Source organism: Macaca mulatta, chromosome 12 (assembly GCF_049350105.2).
Source record: "Macaca mulatta isolate MMU2019108-1 chromosome 12, T2T-MMU8v2.0, whole genome shotgun sequence".
NCBI classification, from domain to species: domain Eukaryota; kingdom Metazoa; phylum Chordata; class Mammalia; order Primates; family Cercopithecidae; genus Macaca; species Macaca mulatta.
The window spans coordinates 46,282,335-46,295,672 of record NC_133417.1 but is presented as its reverse complement, the minus strand read 5'-3'; positions in this window follow the sequence as shown (position 1 = coordinate 46,295,672).

Sequence of the window (13,338 nt, the reverse complement as noted above, 5' to 3'; positions counted from 1 at the left end):
TATAATGTATGTTGGGTGGATCCTTTTGTGTTTGTTCCCTTGAGATTTGTTGGGTTTCTTGAATGTGTATACTTTATCACATTTTAGAAGTTTTCAACTATAATTAATTCAAATATTCTCACTTCCATTTTTTGTCTCCTTTCTTTCTGGGATTTCCATTGTATGAGTGGTTGTATACTCGATGGCATCTCACAGGTATCTTAGTGTCGGTTCACTCTTCTTCATATTTGGGCTTTCAGCTCTTCAGACTGAATAATTTTGGTTAACTGGCCTTAAAGTTCATGTATTCTTTCTTCCGCCTGCTCAAATCTGCTATTCAAACCTGCTATTCTTTCTTCTGCTATTCAAATCTGCTATTCAAAATAATGAGTTCTCTTTGTCAGTTGATGTACTTCTTTTTTAAGAGATGGGGTTTCACAGAGTTGCCCAGGCTAGAGTGTAGTGGCATTATCTTAGCTCACTGCAGCCTCAAACTGCTGGGCTGAAGCAATTATCCTGCCTCAGCTTCCTGAGTAGCTGGTACAACAGGCATGAGTTACCACGCCTAGATAACTGGTTTGTTTTTTTTTTGTAGAGATGGGTTCTCACTATGTTTCCTATGCTAGTCTTGAACTCCTGGCCTCAAGTGATCATTCCACCTCAGCCTACCACATACTCTTTAATTCTAGAATTGTTTAGGTTCTTTTTATAATTTCTCTTTATTGATATTTTCTAGTTTTCCTATAGCTTTACTCATGGTTGCCTTTAGCTCTTTTAGTACATTTAAGAATTTTGCTTTAAAGTCTTTTTCTAAAATGTTCACTGTCTATGTTTCTTTAGGCAGTTTCTGTTAATTCCTTCTGTGAATGAGCCATACACTCTTGTTTCTTCACAGGCTTCAAAATATTTTTTTTGAAATGTGGATATATTGAATATTATGGTAACTCTGGAAATCACATGATTTCCTTTCTTCAAGGTTTTCTTTTGTTGCTTGCTGTGAATTGTAGCTGTTTGTTATGGTGCAGCTTCAGATTGGTTAGAAATTTCAGAGTAAAAACCAAAAGAAGGAATGATCAGTGACATTATATTCATTATTAGCTAAACAAAGGAGGAAAAAGAAAAAAAACAAAGCCAGCGTTTATTAAAAGCACAGATTGTCCTTATATCTTAAAAACATTTTTCATTTGATGCTGTCTTTATATAGGAGGCATTTAGTGATAGCATAGACAATGTTCTCAAAACTCCTATGAAGACATTATTTAAAATGCCCCTCTTACAAGCCAGTTGGCAATACTAAAATTCAGTTCACTATAAAGATAAATATAGGGGCTGTGGTATTTTGTGAAATTAATTTAAAAGAAATGTAATATATTTTTCTATATACAATAATTAAAGATATTTTTAGGCCTCACATAAAATGTTTGTAGTGGATAATGAGTTAGCAAATCTTCAAAACTCAAACTATGATTTGAAATTCAATTGTGCATTTTTCTACATGTTGCATATCCAACACTGAATTTTTGAACTAGTTAAGAAGATATGTTTCCAGGTAATTTGAGATCTGAGGATACCTAAAGAGTGGGGGAGGAAATTACACTTTTCAAATCTTTGTTTAGAAAAATAAATTAGAACCTGTCTTTAAACTACCGTTCAACATGACAATCCATGAGTAAAAAGAAAGTAGGTATATTCAAAGTAAAAATGAAGGATTTGTTTACGTTAAAAAAAAAGTACAATTCATTGGAAGTTACTATATATTTTTGCAGGTGTTGGTCAAAAAGATTTGTTTATTTCATATTTGTAAAATATATGCACATTCTATAATTTCTTTAGAAAATAAGATTTTTTTTGGATTAATATATTTCAAAAATATATTCCATCGGGAAACAAATTTGGAACGAAAGATGAAGAAGATATAGAATGTAAACTCCATGAAAACAGATACATTACTTTTCCCATGCACTGCTCATATCTCCAAAATGTTTTGCATTTAGATTTATAGACATATGTTGAAAGAAAGACCTATAGAAACACCCACCTTCCTTTTTTGAGAGTTCACAACTTAGTGTGAGCCCGGGACAAAATAACATAATCTGTAAAATACTTCTTTAGAATATCTAATATAAATAAAGTGGTTGAGGTACTTTATATTTCATTTTTATGCCTTACATTGAGATTACATATCAGAATTTAAGAATACAAAAAAATTGATTATCTACTTTGATTGAAATAGAAAGTAGGAAAGAGCAATTATAAGGTTTTAAATGTTTCTATAGTCTATAGATAATTTTGTACAATTTAATAATACTAATGTGACCATCAACATAAAAATAATGTGTTCTTTCTTTCTTTGGAAGGTATGTGCAGGTTTTTCTACATTTTACCTTATTTGTTTATTTTAGCCACTCATTTTACATTTTCTATGTTAGACTTTAAATATCTAGATATCTAATTATTAGAAAATTTTCTTCCATATTTTAAAACTTTTCTGCATTTAAAAACAGATTGCAAGAGATCAGATCAAGATGACTTACTAGATATAGGTAGAATGTGGCTCCTCCATGGAGAGGAATGTGAATAGTAAGTAGATGCTCACATTTTGAAGAGATTGTCTAGGAGAGAATAATATGATACACCAGAGAAGTGATGGGAAGAATAAGAACTAAGGAGAGGATTTGTGGCAGTTTGCCTGGCCAGAGACTGGCTGAGAGTTAGGCGATCCTCCTGGATGTGGGGAAACAGTAAGAGAGAAACTCCCAGAGCTCCATATTTTGAAATGGGCTTTTATGATCTTGGCAATAGGAGACACCCTTGACTCACTGGGGGGCTCAGGTCTAATATATGGAGATACCTAAAGATTGCCCAGAGATGTTGCTGCAAAAAGAGATCCCATATGGAATTACATAGTCATCTGATCCTAGAGCAGCTTGAGCTGAGTGCTATTTTGAAAGCCTAGATACCAGGGATCTACAGCCATGGTGGCAGCTGCTACACTGTTCCAAGGAGGGAAAAAGAGACATGGCACTCCTCTGCAACCCTGGGAGGGTCCCTACTGCCCTACTATAGACTGCTTTTGAGACTGAAATGTGAGTGGGCTGCTCTCCCTACAGCTTCTTGCCCACACTGTTTGCCTGGGAAGGAAGGCGCCATTTTGAGAGTTTAATGCTGGGTTGAGTTTGGGCTGAAGGGACTGCCGTCACTGACCAGCCAAGGTAGGACAGGGAAACTATACTCTTACACATATCTAGGGTAGTGCTCACTGCCCCACAGTGGGCTGCGGTGAGACTGAGACATGAGTGGAAAGCACCCCCCACAGCTTCTTGCCTATGCTGTTTGCCTGGAAGGGGCCTTATCTGGTTCCAGGACCAAAGTGCAATATTGGGAATTTAATGCTAGGTTGTTCCCTTCCCTCAGACTAAGTTTGAAATGACACAGTTGCAGTTCCCACCCAGCTGTGAGAGGGACAGGGAGACCAAGCTCTCTTCAGCACACTTAGGACAATACCAGCAGCCCTACCACAGGCAGCTGTGGGACTGGGGAGTAGCCTGCCCAAGGCATCACAGATACCATCAACACTAACATGGAGTACTTGGGTCCCAGTGGGTTGCTCCACCACTGCTACTGCCGTCACCCACAACACACTAGCTGCTCAGGGGCTTGAGAATTCACCCATGCACCCAGTCCACCATTCCCACTACTAACTTCCAAACACGCCATCTAGTGACCCAAGAATTAGACCTCTAGGACCCAATAACACTGAAAACAGTGTAAGCTGCTCTGAGGTTTAAAAACAGGCACACTTAGCCCAATGCTGCCACCATTGGAACCTTAAGACTACCTCATTTGACATCCAAGTCCCCAGAAAAACTTGACCACTACCTCAACTAATAAATATACCCTAAGCCACTGAGAAAATCATAGATACTGCTGACCTATGTGTACTGCAAAAGAAGCCACACAAAGATTATACTACCACTGGCACCCAGAATCAAAGCCAACAGATCCTACTTAACCAACAACATACATACATCTTCAGGAAAAAAACATTCTCCCCTACAAAGCAATATCAAAAAATAGGAACAAATGACTGCTACACCAGATGTGCAGATGCCAACAGAAGGACACAGGAAATGTGTAAAAGCAGGGAAGTATGGCACCACCAAAGGACCACAACAATGGTCCAGCAACTGATTCCAATAAAAAATAATTTATTGAAACACCATATCAAGAAGTCAAAATATTGATATTTAAAGACGCTCAATGTGATATAAGAAAAATCTGAAAACTAATACAAAGAAATCAGAAAATCAATTCAGGATATGAATGAGAAGTTTACCAAGGAGATAAGAAAGCTTTAAAAATTTTGGAACTAAAATATCATTGAAGGAATTGCAAAATACATTTGAAAGCTTCAGTGATGGACTAGATCAAGCAGAAAACAAAATTTCATAACTTGAAGATGGGTTTTTTGAAATAATCCAGTCAGATAAAAATAAGGAAAAAAATGATAAAATAGAATGAATGAAGCCTTCAAGACATCAGAAACCACATAAAGTGACTGGACTTAGGAAATACTGGTATTCCCTGGGGCAAGAGAGATTAAAAAGTTTAGAAAAGCTGTTTAAGGGAATAATCAATAATATTTTCCTACCTCTAGCAAGAGATTTAGACATTCAGTTATAGGAGACCCGGTGACCCCCAGGCAAAGACATTGCAAAAATGACTTCACCAAAGCATATTATAGTCAGAATGTCAAAAGTTAAAGTGAAAGAAGTAATATTAAAATTAGCAAGAGAAAACTATCTAATCACTTATACAAGAAATCCCATTAGACTAACAGTAAACTTTTCAGGAGAAACCTTACAGGTGATTAGACAATGGGGTGGCATATTGAAAGTGCTAAAAGAAAAATACTAAAGGAAATATATTGTTTTTCTGTATATTTCTCTATAAACATACCCTACATGAAGCTGCAAAAATGAAGAAGAAATAAAGTATTTCTCATACAAGTAAATGCTGACCAGAATTTGTAACCACTAGACTGAACCTACAGGAAATGTTTAAAAGGGTCTTAAATGTAGAAATGAAAGGTCAAAATTCACCATCACAAAAACATGTGAAAATATAAAACTCATAGGTTTTATAAAACAATCTCACAAAAGAGGAAGAAAAATGAATCAAATGGCAACATGACAGAATCTCATCAAACCATAAAGACCAAAATAAAACAGAGAGAAAAAGAAGGAAACAAAGAAGTGATAAAACACCTTGAAAACAATAATATGACAGTAACAAAGCCTCATATATCAATATTAACCTTGTGTGTCAATGGTTTAATGCTACGCTTGAATGATACCCATAAAGACACATATAGACGACATAAAGAAAAAGATCTTCCACACAAATGGAAACCAAAAGCAAACAGGAGTAGCAATATTTATGTCAGCTAAAACAGACATTTAAAATCAAACACAGTTAAAAAAAAAAAAAGATGATTATGTAATCATAAGGGATCAGTTCGTCAAAAGATACAACTCTAAATATATACACACCCAGCACTGAAGCTCCCAGATTCACAAAACAAATAATACTAGACTTCAAAAAAGAGATAGACAGCAATACAATAATAGTTGGGGACTCCAACACCCTTCCCATAGCACTAGACGATCATTGAGATAGAAATTAAAATAAACATTGGATTTAAATTGGACTTTAGATAGAATGGATTTAACAAACATTTACAGAACAGTCTCTGCAATGAATATTCTATAGAATATTCATTGTTTTCATTAGCACTTGGAACATTCTCCAAAATAGACAAGAGTTTAGGCCACAAATTTTTTTAAAAAATTCTAAAAATTGAAATCATATCAAGTATCTTCTCAGACCACAGTGGAATAAAGCTAGATGCCATTACTAAGTGAAAACTTAGAAACTACACAAATACATGGAAATTAAACAGCATGCTCTTGAATGATAACTGGGTCAACTAAGAAATTAAGACAGAAATTTAAAAAAAATTTGGAACAAATGAAAATGAAAACACAACATACTAAAACCCGGTGCTAAGTTTATAGCATTAAATGCATACCTCAATAAAGTAGAAAAATCACAAAATAGCAAGCTAATGTTGCACCTCAATTAACTAGAAAAACAAGAACAAACCAAACCCAAAGTTAGCTAAGGAAAATAAATGACAAACGTCAGAGGAGAATTAAAGAGAGATGCCCCCAAAATACAAAGGATCAACAAAACAAGAAGTTAGTACTTTGAAAAGATAAGCGAAAATAATAAACCACTAGCTAGACTAACCAAAAAGAGAGAAGATGTAAATAAACAGCAATGAAAAAGGAGACATTACAACCGATACCATAGAAATTAAAAATATCATGAAAGACTACTATGAACATCTATATGCTCGCAAACTAGAAAACATAGAAGAGATAAATTCCTGGAAAACTGCAGTCTCCTGAGACTGAACCAAGAAGAACCCCTGAACAGATCAATAATGAGTAGTGGGATTGAATAAATAATAAAAAAAATCCTCCCCTTAACCCCTAAGAAATGCCAGGACCAGATGGATGCACAGCTAAATTCTACCAAACATACAAAAATAGACTAATACCAGTAATCCTGAAACCATTCCAAAAAAATCAAGGAGGAATTCTCCCTAACTCATTTTATGAAGCAAGTATCACCCTGATATGAAAGCCAAACAAAGATATAACAAAATAAGAAAATCATAGACTGATATCCCTGGTGAACATAGGCACAAAAGTCCTCAACAAAATACTAGTAACTTGAATCCAGTAACACAATAAAAGGATAATGTACCATGCTCAGGTGGGATTTATCTTAGAAATGCAAGGATGATTCAATATATACAAATCTATAAATTTGATACATCATGAGCAGAAACATGTTGATCTGTTCAAAATCAGATGAAAAAAAACATATCATCTCAATAGATGCAGAAAACACATGTGATAAAATTCAGTATCCTTTCATAGTAAAAATCTTCAAACTAGGCGTAGAAGAAACATAACTCAATATAAAGGCCATATATGATAAACCCACAGCCAACATCATACTAAGTGGGGAAAAGGTGAAAGTATTCCCTCTCAGAATTGAAACATGACCAGAATGACCACTTTTATAATTTTTGTGCAAGTTAGTACTGGAAGTTCTCACCAGGGCAGTCGGGCGAGAGAAAAAAAATAAAAATATCAAAATTGGAGAAGGGAAAGTCAAATTATCTCTGTTCACTTATGGTGTGATCTTATATATATCTAGAAGAACCTAAAGACTCCACCAAAACAAAAAAAAAATCTTAGATTTGATAAATGAATACAGTATGATTTCAGGATACAAAAATCAATGTATAGAAATCAGAAACAGTTCTGTACACTAATAATGATCTAGCCAAGGACCAAATCAAGAAGGCAATCTCATTTACAATATTAAAAGAATACCTTGTAATATATATGTAACCAAGGATATAAAAGATCTCTACAAAGACAACTACAAAACACTGATGAAAGAAAGAATAGATGACACGAAAAAGTGGAATAACATCCCATGGTCATGGATTGGAAGAATTAATATTGTTAAAATAACCATATTGCTCAAAGCAATCTACAAGTTCAATGTAATCTTTATGAAAATACCAATGTCATTTTTCACAGATTTAGAAAAAATAATTCTAAAATACATTTGGAACTAATAAGAAGCCCAAATAGCCAAACAACCCTAAACAAAATGAACAGAGCTAGAAGCATCACATTATCTGACTTCAAATGATACTAAAATGCCATAGTGACTGAAAGAACATGTTACTGGAATAAAAATAGACGCACGTATCAATGAAATAGAATAGAGAACTCAGTGCAGATCAATGGAATAGAATAGACAACTCAGTTCTGGCCAACATGAACATGGTGAAAACCTGTCTCTACTAAAAATAGAAAAATTACTGGGAGTGATAGTATACGCCTGTAATCCCAGCTACTCAGGAGGCTGAGGTAGGAGAATCGCTTGAACTCAGAAGGCAGAGGTTGCAGTGAGCTGAGATAACACCACTGCATTCCAGCCTGGGCCATGAGAGCGAAACTCCATCAGGAAAGGAAAGGAGAGGAGAGGGGAGGGGAGGGGAGGGAAAAGGATGGGAGGGGAGGGGAGGTCAGGTCACATAATCAAAGGCAACTGATTTTTGCTAAACTTGGCAATACTATATACTGAGGAAAGAACACAATTTTCAGTAAGTGGTGCTGGGAAAAATGGACTGCTGTGTGCAGAAGAATGAAACTGGATCCATATATCTCACCATATGTAAAAATCAATTCAAGATGGATTAAAGACTTGATTGTGAGACCTGAAACCATAAGCATACTAGAAAAAAACCTGGGGAATACTCTTCTAGACACTGGTCTAGGCAAAGAATTCATGAATAAGACTTCAAAAGCACAGGAAACAAAAACAAAAAATAGACAAATGGGATTTAAGCAAAAAAGGTTCTGCACAGCAAAAGAAATAATCAACAGAGTGAAACAACAACTTGCAGAATGGGAGAAAATATTTGCAAAGTATACATTCAACAGGGGACTCATATCCAGGATTTACAAAAACACAAACAACTCAACAAAAGCAACTCAAAATAATCCCATTAAAACATAGGCTGACGTGAATAAACATTTTTCAAAAGAAGACAAACAAATAGCCAGCAAGTCTTTGAAAAAACATTGAACATTATTAATCATCAGGGAAATGTGAACTAAAACCACAATGAGATATCATCCTATAACAATCAGAATTAGTATTATTAAAAAGACAAAAAATTAACAGATGTTGGAAGGGATGCAAAGAAAAGGGAGATCTTACATACTGTTGGTGGGAATGTAAATTAGTATGACCTCTATGCAAAACAGTTTGGAGATTTCTCAAATAAATAGAACTACCAGAGGATGCAGCAGTCCCACTACTGAGTATCTACCCAAAGGAAAATAAATAATTAAATTAATAATCAAAAAGATACCTGCACTCATATGTTTATTGCAGCACCATTCACAGTAGCAAAGATAGGGAATCAAGCTCAGTGTCTATCAATGGAAGATTGGATAAAGAAAATGTGGCATATGTACACAATGGAATACTCTTCAGCCATAAAAAATGAAAGAAATCGTGTCTTTTGCAGCAACGGGAATGGAACTGAAGGACATTGTCTTAAGTGAAATAACTCAGACACAGCAAGTCAAATACTGCATATTCTTTTTTAAGTGGGAGCTAAATAATGTATATACATGGAAGCAGGGTATGGAATGATGGACATTGGTGACTTGGAGGGGTAAATCATGGGAGCTTGCTCGGTACGTACGATGTGCATTGTTTCAGTGATGAATACACTGAATGCCCTGACTTCACCACGATGCAATATATCAATATAGAAAAATTGCACTTGTACCCCATGAATATATACAAATATTTTGAAAATAAAAATAAAAACAGATTGTAGATTGCTTATATTCTGTCTTGGAATTGTAAAAACTGATCATGATGATAATAATGGTAATGGAAATCTAATATTTAATAAATTGAATGAAAACAAAGCATGAATCTTGTATGATTCATGGGAGGGCTTAAAAACTGAGACAAAATTAAATGTAACTCTGACATTGGCTTCTACATTGATATTTTTTGTGCCCTTGAATTCATTGTTTCTGAAACTGACAAAATGAATTCTCAACTTCGTGAAGACAACATAAATCTTGAATTTCAGTCATACTCTTGAAAAATTATTTCACCTATGTTACCTATCTCTTGATGTAAATGTTTGAAAATTAGGTGGTAGGTTTTCAGAGCAAACTTTCTCACTATTTTGATTAGAAAACTTAAAGGGAATGAATTTAATATAAAATTAAATCCATTTTAAGTAAGATCTTAAATATATTTTAAATAACCTTTGTTCCTATTTAAATGTTTTTTTTTTAATTTATTTTATTTTGGTAAGTTGTGGGGCTTGGTCCTGATGTTTATTTTAGTTTATGTTTCCTAAATGATACTACTTGATATTATTAGATTCTGCGAGGGTAAATTGGCAACATAATGCCATTTACATTATCAAGCACTTTGTGTCTAATCTTCTTTAAGATCAGCATAATGTTTCCCTATATTACTTGAAGAAAAATAATTTCATTTCCAGCAGATTAATATGAATTAACTATAGCTGAAATATGTAATTTTGTAAGCTTTAGAGAAAAAAAAAACTTTCCTCTAAGTAGCAATATTATTAATACCATGCACCTGTGTGCTAAATAATTAAGTGTATCTCAATCGAACTTATTGTCAGTAAGATTCACCTATTCTTACATAATAGCTTTCTAAATTGATATCTATGGTTTTATAGTTTAGAGCTTGTAGGTCTAAATTAAATTTTTATAAGAAATCACAACTGTGATGGAGCATTATCATTTCAGTAACTAACAGCCTGGGTATCATTCCCAAGCATAAAATCAGCAAAACAAAGTAGAATAAAAGCCACATGTGAGGTATCCATTATGCATTGACATTTAGAATCTCTTCCTTATTTGTATTCAGAATACTATATTATACAATGCAATATTTATCTGTGATATTTTCTATCCTGATGTGATGGATGTGTAGTACGAAAGCCAAGGAACTACTCCATCAACAAGGAACTTTTCCCCTCTTTAGTATAACATGTTTGATAAATGTTGACCCTCTTTATGCGTCCTCCTCTTCTGCAGTTTAGTTTTCAGTGCTTTGCAGTCTTGTTTTTTTCTCCCAGCAAATATTATACTACACTTCCAGGAAAGCCTCATCTCCAGAACCACATATAAATTCCCACGTCTCAGACATTCACAAATTATTCCCAGATATGCACGCTATAAACAGGAGACCTTGATAAGTAGCTTAAGACATTCCACAATTCATACTTTGATTAACTGACATCTCCACTTAATTTTATATTACAGTAAATATCCTAAAGTAATCATCTTAATCTTACATTTTACCAGTTACAAAAACCTGAATTTTAAAAAATTTGAAGTGCTAATTATTTAGTAGCAAATTGAAAAATCTAAAAATAGATTTAAAAAATCAATATTTAATGTCATGGTGAGGTATACACTTTTAGATCAGCTGTATTGTAGTGAAGCTTTTATACATGTGTTGGCACAAAATTTTTCTAGGGTTGTTATTAAAATTTTGTTATTTTGTTTTATGATGCTCTATTTTGACAAGAGTTCTTTTACTTTACTAAATATGGTCTTGCATTTTCTAATCATTTCATATTTATATTTAATGAACCTTATAAATAGGCATTGATGGTTAAAGAATTCATTTCAGGTTGGGTGCTGTGGCTCACGCCTGTAATCCTAGCACTTTGGGAGGACAAGGCAGGTGGATCACAAGGTCAGGAGATCAAGACCATACTGGCTAACACAGTGAAACCCCATCTCTACTAAAAATATAAAAAATTAGCTGGGCATGGTGGCAGATGCCTGTAGTCCCAGCTATTCAGGAGGCTGAGGCAGGAGAATGGCATGAACCCGGGAGGCGGAGCTTGCAGTGAGCCACAAGACTCCGTCTCAAAAAAAAAAAAAAAAAAAAAAAAAAAAAAGAAAGCATTTCAAATGTCTAATGTCTAAACCAATCCAAAATAGGTTTCAAAAATTATAACGCTTTGTTATCCATTTAAAGTAGGAAATCTGACTATTTCAAGTGTGGCTTCTAATTACAGGAATTTTCTGTGTCTAATATAAATTCTTATTTTTAATGTATATACAAATTATCGTATTTAAAGTATACAATGGAGAGAAGACTTAATGAAAAAAATATTTAACCAGGCACATACTGTTTATTCTTAAGTTTGCTACTAACAAGCTGTGTAATTTTGTGAAGCTCGCTTAATGTTAACTATAAATAAGGAAGTTGTACTATATGAAATTAAAAGTCTTCCCCAGTAGTAGCCTTCTCTTATATATTTTATCAAAGGCTAAGAGAAGCAGCAATAGTTTTTAGCTCTGTTGCCCACTACATTTAGTAGCTGGACATTTTATGAAGGTTCAGGCAAGTCCATAATCACTTATCAACAAAAAAAGCCAACCATCTCTACTGTTACCTTTAGAACTCATCAGTTCTTTCCTTCCCTTGTCATCTTGAAGATGCAGTACTTTCGAAACAGTTAAAAGGTGAATCAACTGAATGTGTGTTGTGATGGGATATCAAAGGTCGAGTCTAACTAAATTTTTGACAGAGATTTAGAAAACCGACCCAGTGTTGACTCAGCATTTTCACCTGGTGAACTAGTATCCATTCCTTCAGCCATAGTGAGGATTCACTGTTTTCTACATTGATGGTCAACAAAAAACAATTAAGACATTTGAGAAAAAAGTAAAGCTTTTGTTCTTCATCTTGAATCTCCTTTACTTAAGAATGGCCAAATTTGTCATGATTTTCTGAAAGAAACTCTAATATGGAAGATTTTGAGATAAAAGGCTAAAAACTGAGGATGGGTTAAATAGAAGAGTTTTTACCTTTTTGGTTAATGAAATATTGAATGAAAATGCAAATTGGAAATGCAATATCTGAAATTCCCAATTAGGTAATATCATTTTGTGATAGACTGAACATTCAAACTATTTTGAGGAATACAAAAAAACAATAGATTTATGTAATTATTTAAATTGAAGGGAACTCCAGAAGAAATTGGTTAACATTTATAAATGAAAGCTTAGCTATTGAGTTTAGTTCAATGACATAACTAAAGATTTCAGATCACAGGCATGAGTTGTGTTTTTGTGTAAATTATGTACCTTCCACCAGTTGTTCAAAAGGGAAGATCCAGATGTTGATAAACACAAGTAACCTCTTACACTTTTAATGTTGAAAGATTATTTCCATATGTCTGTCTTGGAAAACTGAGGACCATCAAAATGACCAAATAATATGTAATTTTGAGATATATCTGTAGGATTTGTTGCAGCCGTGTGAAAAACACAAGGAAATAAGATTAGAAAAATAAGAATCAGTTGTTTTATATTCATCAACTTAAAATGATTATTTAAATTTGTTAAAATTAATAAGAGGGCTAACTAGTATATATTTTTTAAATTAGAACATGTTTTTTCTTTATTGGTTTATAGTACATGGGTTTACCTATGCAGCTATAAAAGGCAAATGTAAGCATGCTTTCTTAAAGATTGACCGTGTGCTGTTTTCTTTCAGTGAATGGAAGTGTTTGACAAAAAAATAAAATGCCTTTCTAAACTAACCTTTAGAATATGTTATTAGAACCTGTTTCATTCTTTATTGTTTCTTTGCCAAACCCTTCCTTTCAAGATA